Source organism: Schistocerca piceifrons, chromosome X (assembly GCF_021461385.2).
Source record: "Schistocerca piceifrons isolate TAMUIC-IGC-003096 chromosome X, iqSchPice1.1, whole genome shotgun sequence".
Taxonomy (NCBI): Eukaryota; Metazoa; Arthropoda; class Insecta; order Orthoptera; family Acrididae; genus Schistocerca; species Schistocerca piceifrons.
In genome coordinates this window covers 458869485-458881916 of record NC_060149.1, presented here as the reverse complement: position 1 = coordinate 458881916, position 12432 = coordinate 458869485, and positions in this window count along the sequence as shown.

Below are 12432 nucleotides of genomic sequence, written 5' to 3'. Positions count from 1 at the left end.
CTGCATCTCACTATTTTAGTTGAGTTGAAAACATGTGTAATTGTTTGATTAAGTGATGGATATGTTTGATATTAGTGCTCTTTATTTTCTTAATACATTTTGTACGTTTCTTAAAAGCAGCTGTCGATTTTAATGAATAATGTTTATGTTATATTCTCTCTCTCTCTCTCTCTCTTCGTTGTCGCAAGCCTGTGGACTGTGAGAGAGTAAATCGCATTGATTCAGTACTACTCGGAGTGTCAGTAAATAGCTATCTTGCAAATGTTTCAGTGCCTTCACCGTGTAGGAGAAATGTGACACCATGTAACAGGAAGGGGATCAATGACCATCTGAAGACGTTCGTTCTTAATAAGAAATGAAGAATTGCTTAACGTTCCATGATGCGTAAATATGCTACGAGTTATTAAAGGATTGCAACAGTGAGAAACATAATTTTTTTATTATTCTACCCAAATATTTTAGGGTTAAAGAAGAAAATTATCAATAGAAGCGGTAAAAAGTGGAACAAAACATATAAATGGTAAGAATGAATTAATATACTTCATTGGATTTGCCGATGGAGTGATCTTGGACGATTCAGATAAATTAATGTACTTTATCTAAGATCTTTCAGTTACAATGTTACGAATAAATATAAATAAAAAATTAGATAGTTTTAAGACAAAGTCTTCTGATACGACGTGACAGCCAATATTAACATAGGAAATAGAACTGAAAAGCAAGTAAATTAGCTCATCTTGATAGTTACACTAATTTATGGCAACGAAGGTGCAATGTACAGCACTTAAATGTGTATAACTCTAAGTAGTTACGAACATTGCGCAAAACACAACCTCATATATAGCAACTGTATGAAAAGACGAATATGGGTTATGGTCGGCTGTAGTGCGCATTCCTTCACGTAATTCTAAAATCTGTGAGGAGACAGAAGTACCGACGAAACAATGTCATGTTTCCCACGTACACCATGCTCTGCGTACTCTTCTATCTTTAAAGAAGTATGAGAATATCTTAATAAGTGTTCATAAATAATAGTAGCACGTTTACAAAACAACACTTTGGTGAGCAGTTATCAAGAGACATGTTTTAGGCGATCAAAGCTATGGTTCTTAATTGAGTATTCTGGCAGAATAAGAAAGGGTTTGGAAAAAAAAAGTTTTAGGTACTGAGGACTTATGAAAAGGAAATGGCCACAGTAAGAAAGGGTTTAGAAACAGACAGTTTTAGATACTGAAGACTTACGAAAAGGAAATGGAAAATGCATAAATTATAGAAATTCCTCATTTACGTTCAACGACGAACTTCATACTCCACTTTAGTTGCACTGAATGATAACACACTGTAGTGATTTTGGTTTTCTATTAAATATCTCTGAAAAGAACGGGTATAAAAATCTGTTACATCTGGAGAAATTAATAACACAAAGAAAGAAATTATTGTAATTGAATGTCAACTAGAAATCAAATAATAATCATGTCATGAACTTATAAAATACAGCGCACTAATAACCTTAACACACACAGAACGACTCTACTTAAAAAAACCACTATGTGGAAACATCATACGTCCATCAAATGGTAGGTTCCAAAGGTGCCCCATCTGATAAGAAGTGCTTAAAAAATTCTGAAAACTAGCGTACTGAAATAAAAAACATTATCCATTATCAACTGATGTATCATTTCCCTCGAATGAATTTTGAAAATAGGTGCATCATTCACCGCTTTTATAGTCATGAGAAATAATTGGAGAAGAATGACAACGCAGTTGATTAAAAAAGGTTAAATGAGCAAATTTAACAGGAGATTAAAAATATGTGTCAGAACAGACCGAAGATTTCGGCTTGTGCAATCTGCAGTGTGCCAACGAACTGAGGACACCTCTAGATCCGGCAAGCAGTTTTAATTTACCAGCAAGTAACCAATGTCACGATTGATTTCTATCAGGTACACTCCCAATGCCTGTCAATTACTCACAATTTGAAGAAGCCAATAACGGAAATTACGGCAGCCGCACAGTCTATAGAATATGACATGCGACACATACATGGACAACCGTAATGCGAACTAGTGCTGCACTTAATTCTGGAGCGATCAACGAAAACGTGTTTGATTAGCATAGTGGCCAGAGTAAGCAGTGGTTGTTTAGTAGCCGCAGGAGACAGACTGTGTAAGTCGTTCCCGCCAAGAACGTGTTCGGTGCCACTCCGTGCGACCATTACTAGGCAAAGGCCGGTCGATATTGTAGGATGGAGCTGTCATCCACGGTGGTCTTTCTCTTAATCGATTACACAGCTCCTCGGCATCTGAATTGCCGTCCGCAACAATAAAATTATAAGCCTTCCTTACCCACGAAAATTTCGAAACAAAAGCTTTACCCCCAACTTTAAAGACACATATATCAGAGAACCATCAAAAAAAAATTTGCGTTACACGTACTTGCGTTGCGTCAACATGGCCTTACATGAAATTCATATTTTCCTGTTTTAGAAATTACAAATTACTTTGCCGGATATTTCATTTGCCTCTCACTCAGTGACGTGCTCAAACGTCAGTAACGGAACGAGAGACATCCATACATATTATAAAAATGGATGTCTGTATGTTCCATATCTTCTCCGAAACTATTTGTTCAGTTTCAGAGAAACGTCTTGCACGTATCATCACTATCTGCAATGAACCAATGTGGGGGTAAGAACCATCTAATTGAGGTCCAAAAACAACAGTTGTCCATAGCTAAAATGGTTCAAATGGCTCTGAGCACTATGGGACTTAACATCTCAGGTCATCAGTCCCCTAGAACTTACAACTACTTAAACTTAACTAACCTAAGGACATCACACACATCCATGCCCGAGGCAGGATTCGAACCTGCGACCGTAGCAGGCCTGCGGTTCCCGACTGCAGCGCCTAGAACCGCACGGCCACCGAGGCCAGCAGTCCATAGCTCATGATACACAAATAGTCGAAATATATCCTGCAAGTATATGAGAATGAGAAGACTTAGTTATTTTTAACCAACTTTACAGATAACTTCAAACTTTTACCAGACATTTTCAAGCTGACACCCCCACAAAATGATGTAAGAGACTAACTTTTTCCCTGTCTACAATTTCGCTGTTCGTGCAAGACGTTTTTATTTATCACTTGTTTAATAACAACTTTATTTGTAACACTTATATCAGACAGGATTCACACACACCACTGAGTGCACTTGTTTGCTCTCTACGACACATAGTTCTAGAGTTATGACGTCATAGACACTGAGATGCGTGGAAAACTGCAGCATAATGCATGACTTTTAAATTACCACTTCCTTACGTCTAATTCTATTCGCAGCACGTTTCGCACATTGTGTCCAAGTGTACTACTGAATGTAACTGCTAAATTATTTAATTAAAGACACTCATTTCAGGAAATATGGCGTCATAAACGTCGAACTGCATGAAATCGGAACTACTGGATGAAATTCGCTAGAGGTACAGATGAATTATGTTCATATATGTATGGTATATGTTAAATATTCAGTCGAACCTTTATTAGGCGACCTTCAATTAACCAAATTCTCGGACCATCCGTTTGCGCTTCGCGCCTGACAGCGTCGTGCCAGCGTTATCCATCGGCTATACTGCAGTTACAACAGTTGTCCGTCTGAGTCACGCTCGTCCCACGAGCTCATTTGACAGGCTGCTGTACTGCCGAACTGTCCGCTTTACAGTGTTCTTAGATCTGGTGTTTTATCTCTGCGCTTTCTAAGTTTATTACTGTACTGCTTTTAGTTTTAGAATTGCAGTGTTAAGTATTGTTTAAGGTGTGTAAGGGATTCTGAAAGGCTAAAAATGGTTATAGATCATAAAAGGACATGTGTTGTGTGCGAAATCGAAAAGAAACTAAGTGTTCTGCAAATATCTGAAAAAGTGAGTCAGTTACTAAACTAGCCTCTGAAATGATGTGTTGGAGTGACAAAAATTAAAGATTGGAAAAAAGGACTGAAAACATTCTAAAGACTTTTCGTTAACTGGAGGATGTGAAAATTTTTTTAAAAAACAAGAAATACATTGGAAAATTCTAAGCTTCAGCTCTTGGCTGACGATGTGGTGATTGATATTGTCACGAGAAAGACACAGGGACTCCACTTTCAGATCCTATCATAAAAGAAGAAGTTTTTCACTTACACCAAAAACCGGGAAGGTGAAGAAGACGATTTTTAGGTTACTGAAATTTGGCTTCACGTATGGAGAAACGGTCACGGCGTTAGACAACATGCTATTTCAGGTGATAAACTTCCTGCTGGTGATTATATACATAGTCAGTTTGTTGAAAAATTTGAAAAAAAAGGCTCAGAAAATAAATTAATAGCTGATAAATTATACAGCATTGACGACACAGGGCTGAACTATAAAATACCCCCTCAAAAAATCCTTGCCTCAAAGAAGGAAACAATCACAGGCGTGAAGCTAACTAAGGATAGGCTGACAATTGCAACAAGCAGAAACGGAACTGGTGACCTTACATTACCGTTGTTTGTAACCGGTAAATGTAGGAAAACAAGAGCCTTCAAGAACATAAGCATGTCAGCACTTAATGTCTGTTATAAAGCTCAAAAGAGTACTTAGATGAATGGTAATTTCCCTAAGAATGGTTTTTTGATGCATTTGTTCTGATTGTCAAAAAATGCTTTAAATCAAACAATCCACCGCACTGTGCAATTTTACTGCTTGACAACGACCTGAGTCCGAACTTCTACAAGGTCACATAAAAGCTATGTCTTCTCCTCCTGCCGCGCTGGGTAGCCGTGCGATCTACGGCGCCTTGCCACGGTTCGGCAGCTACCCCCGTCGGAGGTTGGAGTCCTCCCTCTGGCATGGGTGTGTGTGTTGCCCTTAGCGTAACTTAGTTTAAGTAAGATTAAGTAGTTTGTAAGCCTAGGGACCGATTACCTTAGCAGTTTGGTTCCATAGGAACTTACCACACATTTCAAAAAATTTTCTTCTCCTCCATCCTCCTTACCCAAGTGCCTTCAGTAATCCAACTAATGGATTAGGGAGTTATTGAGTGGCTGAAACGATGTTACGGGAGAAAATACATCAGCGCTTCGTTAGAGAAAACAGGAGGCGGTTGTGACGTTTTCAAACAACGACAAGCCTCAACATAGAAAATGCAGTTTACGCTGTTGCTGAAGCTTGTGAAAAACTTAAGGAAATCACTGTACAAAAAACCTGGAAGGATTGTCCTAACCTAAACCAAGAGAAAGAACTTCAGTGAAGAAATGAGTCAGACACGGCTGATTTAGTCATTGACATACAACCGCTTCAGAATGATATACAGCTTGCTCATGTAGATGAATGGCTATCAGAAGGTTACGTTGTTGTTGTTACAAATGAAGGACTTGAAGATGATCAGAATCGTCGATCTTGTTTTGCAACCGTATAGTGTTAAGCAAGAGGAATTAAATGTTGAAGGGAAGGAAGAAGACGAAAAGCTCAGCCACTCAGCAGCAAGGGATGCGTTTGAGACTTCCCTCTAATATTTGGAACAACAGCCAATCGCTACAGCTACGACATATCGCAAGCAAAGATGTGGCGTCATGTAACTGCAAATTCAAGATATAAATAATTGTAACAAAAAACCGTTTTCCTTTTGTTAAATAGACTTTCAGTATCCAAAATTTTCCGTTTCCTTTCTCTTTATTAGAATTGTAAATTTTTTTGCTTAATTTTGATTTATTACATCTTTTTAAACTCTGCAAGTGGTTTTTTTCATTTTATTCTGATCATCGCACTTTTTTTAGCATTCCAACAACCTCCTGGTAGTATGAGCTTTGTGTTTGTGCAGCAATTTAACAAGAAAATCTGGTAAACAAGCTACTACACAAAATATATGAATACAGGAAACAAAATCCAGAGTCACTGAGATATGTTTTTTGTATTTGTATTTATGTTCAAGCCAGTTCTTCTTTACTCATTTTCATCGTCTATCACTCTCATTTGTAGAATTTTGTGTAATCTTTCGGCAGCTTCGTTTGTTGCATTCTTTATATTTCCTCTCTTAATTTTCAAAGTTAACCAATTATCATCTATTACAATTCTACTACCCATTTCACTCAGACATTGGTTGATGCTTTCTTTGTAACAGTCTATAGCCTCTGCTAGTATCAACTTACCCAGGGCCCATCTCCTTAGTTTCCAGCCCTTCCGCAGTTTCTTCAGCTGTATTCTGCTTTTCATATCAAAGAGATATCATTGGCCCGACTCCAAATATGCTTCTGTAAACGTATCTTAGCTTAAAAGATTTTTAAATTTTTTTTTATCTTACCATTAATAATTTATCGGAAACAGCTTTGTCTCCACCATTCTCACACGTGTACGACGTTTGTCTTGTGGCTCTAACAGATTTCTAACAAAGGCAAATTGGTGCTGAACGTAAAATTCGCTTTCAATCGTTTCCACCACTGCATTTTTCCTACTATTTTCACTTCCATTTTCTTATTCGTTACTGAATTCGGCTCTCCCGTCACGAATAAATTGTCGTCTCCCTAACGGACTGAATAGCTTAATGTATGTCATCACACTTTTTTCCGAGCTCTTCATCATCTGCCGAGCTGGGGCCACATTTATTTGAACAACGGTATTCGGTCCCGTCTTTGTATATACATTGGCTATGCTAATATTTCCAATATCCTGTTCGTAGCGGCTTACCCCCATTTAAGGCTCCATGTTCATTATTAAATCTACTCCTGAAACACATATATTTCATTTTAATGGGAACTAATTTAGCTGCGGAATATTTTACCCAAGAGGCTGCCACCGTCATTGAACCAGAAAGCAGCGCTTCATGTCCTCGGAAAACGTTACATCTGTAGGTACCCCTTGCTTGCAACCGTGACGCAGTATTGCAGTGTCAATATCGCAAACGTATATTATCTATATTGTAGCCCAGAACAACTGTCAATCATCCAGGCTGTTGCCTCTGTAAAAATTGAAGTCGCTACTGCCCTTTTTCTAGAATTTTTTGTCTGGCCTCTAAATCGAATCCCTTCCGATGTGATTACATTTGGATTACGGCTACGTTTGTCCCACTTAATGGAGTGTGACTCCTACTGTATTAGTCAGACTGGTGTCTGGAATGGAAGTCATCGGGACATTTATATCTTTGAATAATGATGCTCTTTGTTAGGTCATTTATATCACTGAATAATGAAACTCTTTGTAAGACATAACATGCTATTAACTCTTTGTTACATTATTGAACTCCGAATTGTAAATAAAGTGTCGTGTTAAGACTAAAAATCGCTGCTTACTACTGTGATTCACGGCAACTGGCATATCGTTCGGAATAAGGTGCTATGAACATGTTTTGGCTCTAAAGAGGAATAAATCAAATACCCTGCAGACCTCTGAAATTAGAGTATCATCAAGGCAGCATGCAACAACGTAAAATTGCCATGAAGTCTACCACAACTTGGAAACGCAAATGATTTGTATTCCCGTTCAACGCACAAGGTAACTGTGAATAACGCCATCTCCATTCAGTGTATAAGGAAATATTACGCAGTACGTTTCTCATTCAAAAACCTCTTTTGAGTTTAGGTTGTCTGAAATAATTTCGTGTTGTGACTTTTGTTGACCTTCAAAGACCTTACTGTTACACATCATTGGATTCGTCTCGATATCCGCTATCAGAAAATAAGTACCAAACTATAGTATTTTTTTAAAGAAGCTAATTGACCGTCATATCTCTGAAGCGACCTCACCTGGCAACAAAAAACCAACGTCACATCATGGCCCCGTTGTCCCAAGTAACTTTTGTCCCACAAAGTTTTCAGCTCCTATTATACTTTCGGGGTTATTCTTGGCTGCAATAGTTAGTGACTCACCCTGTATAGTACAGGTAATTTGCACTCCATTTTAAGCAATAGCTAGTTTATCACGCATCTCAATGTTGATGACGTAATACACTTTGAACTACGTACCATATATTGATACAATTTTGCAGGTACTATGAGTGGAAATGGGGATACTGTCAGCGAATTGTGTTGCGAATAGAGTCATTAATAAACAAATAATGAAATGAAAAGTTATACCAGAGGGTGACATTTGACTGATGGGCAACGCAAATCTAGTAAGCTAGTAAGCGATTAAACTTTTTTGCTTTCATTATGTTGAGGGCGGGATCAACGAGTGAATGTTTCGTTAAGATTCAGAATTAAATGTAAGGTTTGGTGCAGGTCACAAAGTCCTGTCGTTCTCATATATTGGGTAAAGAAAATTCGAGGTTTAGCGTGACGTCATTTATGATGCATCAAGAGACACACACCGTGTAGTACTTGTCTTATTGTGTTCATATTTTAACATAAGATTATAACTTATATGGAGTAGATTATAAATCATTTAAAGTTCTTAAATTCGGTCAATAATTACTCGAAATTCTGAAAATCAAAGTGTTGTTTGCCCTGGAACCGGTCGATAGTTAGCTGCAGCTGGCAGAGGGTTCCAGGAATTTGCTGCTAGTGGTGACAGCACTGTGTACTTAGCTTTCCACCCCGTATGCCCTCAAACAACATTTCAGTTTAATCAATCATTCTTCCAACTATACTGTATTCGCACATTAGTAAAATTTTATCGTTAACTATAATTCCAGCTAATGCATTTACTATAGGATGCAGTGTATTTCAGTTGTAATCACTCACATATAAAAAACGAACTATCATACTGAAAACTTTAATAGTCTCAGAGTCTGACATACAAACCAAAAGTAGGCGAATTTACATAGTCGTTAAAATGGAATTGAGACAAACGCAAAATTAAATTCATCACGTCTAGAACATACAGCTACACAAATTCCATGTATTATGTTGATATTTCTGCCTTGAACTTTTCGGTCGTCCTGAGAATGATCGAAGGACAGTCGGTGCATAGGCGGGAGCTGCCTTGCGTGTACCACGACGGCAGTGCTGCGCAACTTAATCCGTGACACCCATGCTAGTCAACATTTGAATACCTCTTCGCCAACGTGTAGCTTGCTTCTCAATCTGCGTTTTATTATTGGGTATATGCCTTACCAATGTGGGACGGTCTCCGTACCTCAACGATGCAGGTGGCTGTACCGTGGAGGCAACCGCAGTGGCGCGTCTGTGGAGATGCCAGACAAAGACGTGGTTCCTGAATAGCGGCAGCAGCCTTTTCAGTAGGGGCACGTTCAACATTCAGGATTATTGACTGATCTGGTCTTGTAACATTAGGCTACATGGCCTTGTTGTGCTGGTATTGTGAACGGCTCAAAGCAACGGAAAACTAGAGCTGACGATGGCATCTTCTTGGGTAAAATACTCCAAAGCTGAGAAAAACCCCCATTGGGATCTTCGCGTGGATACTACTCAGGAGGATATCGTCATTTCAAAACCAAAACTGGCCTTCTAAAAGTCGGAAGTCTAATGCTAGTTCCCTTATTGCAGTAGGTAGTACTAGTTTATACACCAACTAAATCCGTAGCTGAGGTAGAGATTGAAAGACTGTGTTGTCAGGTAAAGGAAATTATTCAGGTAGTTGCGGGATTCGAAAATTTTGTATGATGGGAGACCGTAATTCGATAATACGAAAAGATGAGAAAGAATAATAGTTGAATTACATGGACTGGCAGAAAGTAATGGAATAGGAACTCACCTGTCAGAACTTTTTACAGAACATAATTTAATCATTACTAAACACATTTTTTTTAGAACCATGAAAGAAGGCTGCATACACAGAAGAGACCTGCGTATACTGGAATGTTCCAAATTGATTATACAGTGGTAAGACGGAGCGTCCGAAACTAATCTTTAAATTCTAACAAATTTCCTGGGGAATATTAGGATTCTGATCATAAATTAGTGATAATGAACTGCAGGTTGAAACTGAAGAAATTACAAAAAGGTTGCAAATTAAGGACATAGGACGTGAAAGATTTTAAGGAACTGGAGGTTGTGCATTTCAGAAGGAGCATTAGACAACGATGGACGGAAACTGGGGAGAGGAAGACAACAGAAGACCAATGGGTAGTTTTGAAACATGAAATACAGAAGGCAGCCAAGGATCACATAGGTAAAAACCAAGGCCAAGAGTAGACCCTGGATACCACAGAAAACATTGAATTTAAATGAACTAAATGAGAAAACATAAAAATACAGAAACTGCAGCAGTTGAAAGGGAATATAGACGTCAAAAACGAGATCGACCGAAAGTGCAAATAGGTTAAGCAGGAGTGGCTGGATGACAAATGGGTGGCCCGAAGTTTGCACATGATGCCTATAGGAAATTTAAAGAGACTCTCGATGAAGAAGAAAGAAGTAGCTGTATGAGTATTAAGAGTTATGGTGGGAATTCAGTACTAAGTAAAGAAGTGAAAGCTGAAAAGTGGAGGAAATATGTAGATGATTCATGTAAGAGAAACAAACTTGACGACAGTAGTACAGAAAGGAAACGAGGTTTGTGCTGATGGGATAGGAGATAACACACAGCAAGATGATTTTAGAACAGCACTGGAAGACCTAATTGGAAACAAGACCAAAGGAGTATACAACTTTCACTCAGAATTACTGAATCCTTGGGAGAGGCGAACATGTCAAAATTATTCTACCTGATGTCCTAGATATATGAGACACACGAAGTATCTTCAGACCTCTGCAAGAATGTGATTCCAATTTCAGAGAAGGCATGAGCTGACAGTTATAGGTACTACCCAACCCTACAGCTTACTAAGTCGCGACACGAATTATTTGCCGAAAAACGGAAAAACTAGGAGAATGCTGTCGTATGGCAGCAGTACGCCTGATGGACCGGCCACTTTGCGGAGGGAGAGGCATCACATACATGCATACCTCCAAGGCGTCGCCTACAGGTACTTCGGCCGACGCAAATATCACTTGGCAACTGACCGATAAATGGCCGGGCAAGCGCAACGAGAATCCTCCTTGCTCGGATTCTACGTACTCCGCCGAGCTAACAACGACTCTCCTTCCTTCCATTGGGATTTGTCTTTATATCCCTTCATCTTAATTATGTTGTTTTCAAGGCGGACGCCTTATTTATTTCTATGAGGGTATTAGATATTGTAAGAAAGAGTGTTTTGTCTAGGTGATATCCTGTTGTGTTGCATTAAACTTATCTCTTGTCGATCTGGAACGTGTTGTTTCTCAAGTACCTTCTTTCGTGAGATATAGCAGTTTGACGAGGAGGTTTTCTTTAGACCCAGGTGGTCACACGTATGTTCTTTTGTTCTTTACTCCCTCCAGGTCAACAGGTAAGTCAGATCTTGTTGCTTCCCTTCGGCCGAACATCCCATTTCTGATCCCGTCGATGTGACGCAAAAGAAGTTGCTCATCCTACGAGCTATACAGCTCGTCATGCAGGAGCTTGCAAATAGGATGGCGGATATGACAGCAGGATCCACTGATGGATCGCAACGCTCTTCTCGAACAGACTCCGTGCTTAAAAGCCCACGTGCAGCTCCTTCACCACATCCGGACTTCTACACGAAACTAGAACGTTGGGCAAATTATATGTATTGCATAGAGCAGCATTTCCTGCCTTATGGTATCTTGGGCGACGCTCATCGTCGGATATTCTCTCTCGTCAATGCCGGACCGGATGTCTACTGCCTTCTTCAGCAACGAAGCCTGAACTTCAGTCGCATGCCATCCAATATGAGGAACTAAAATTTTTCTTGCAAGAATACATCGACTGCCAGGTGCACGTTGCAGTGCAGAAATTCCCTAGCTGTCGTAAGGACAGGGGCAACCGCTCTATGTAAATAAGTGGTGGAGGAGTTTGGGGAGAGGGAGAAAGGAAAAGAAAAATGAATCAAATGAGAAATATTAAAAAAGTGCGGTGCTACAAATACTGTTTTTCAGACTAATCCATTTTATGTAGGTGTTCTTGTAAGTTGTAGCGAGCTTAAATCCGATGACAATATGCAGTCTGAAGTGAAATATGTATCTATGATGGTTGAGAATATTGTAACACTAACATTGTTCGAACACTAACATTGATCGAACACTAACATAGAAGTGAAATATGTATCTATGATTGTTAAGAATATTGTAACACTAACATTGATTGAACACTAACATTGATTGGACACTAACATTGATTGAACACTAACACTGGTTGAACACTAACATTGACTGAAGTGAAATATGTATCTATGCCTAGCCTCGTTTCTGACTTCAGCAACTCAATTCTCGAATCACTTTACATCAGACGTTACACAAATAACCAGATTCCATTGGAGGCAAAGGGCCTTTTTCACCTTCATTCCCAGCTTGAGAGAGAATCTGTTAATACCTCTCACTCAGAGGATTAAGGTATATATTCTCTACAATATTGGTGATTAGTCGAAAAAAGGAAACGTCACGAAACTATCCGAAATCGTCATTCCTAGTCAAACTTGGTTTGCTGAA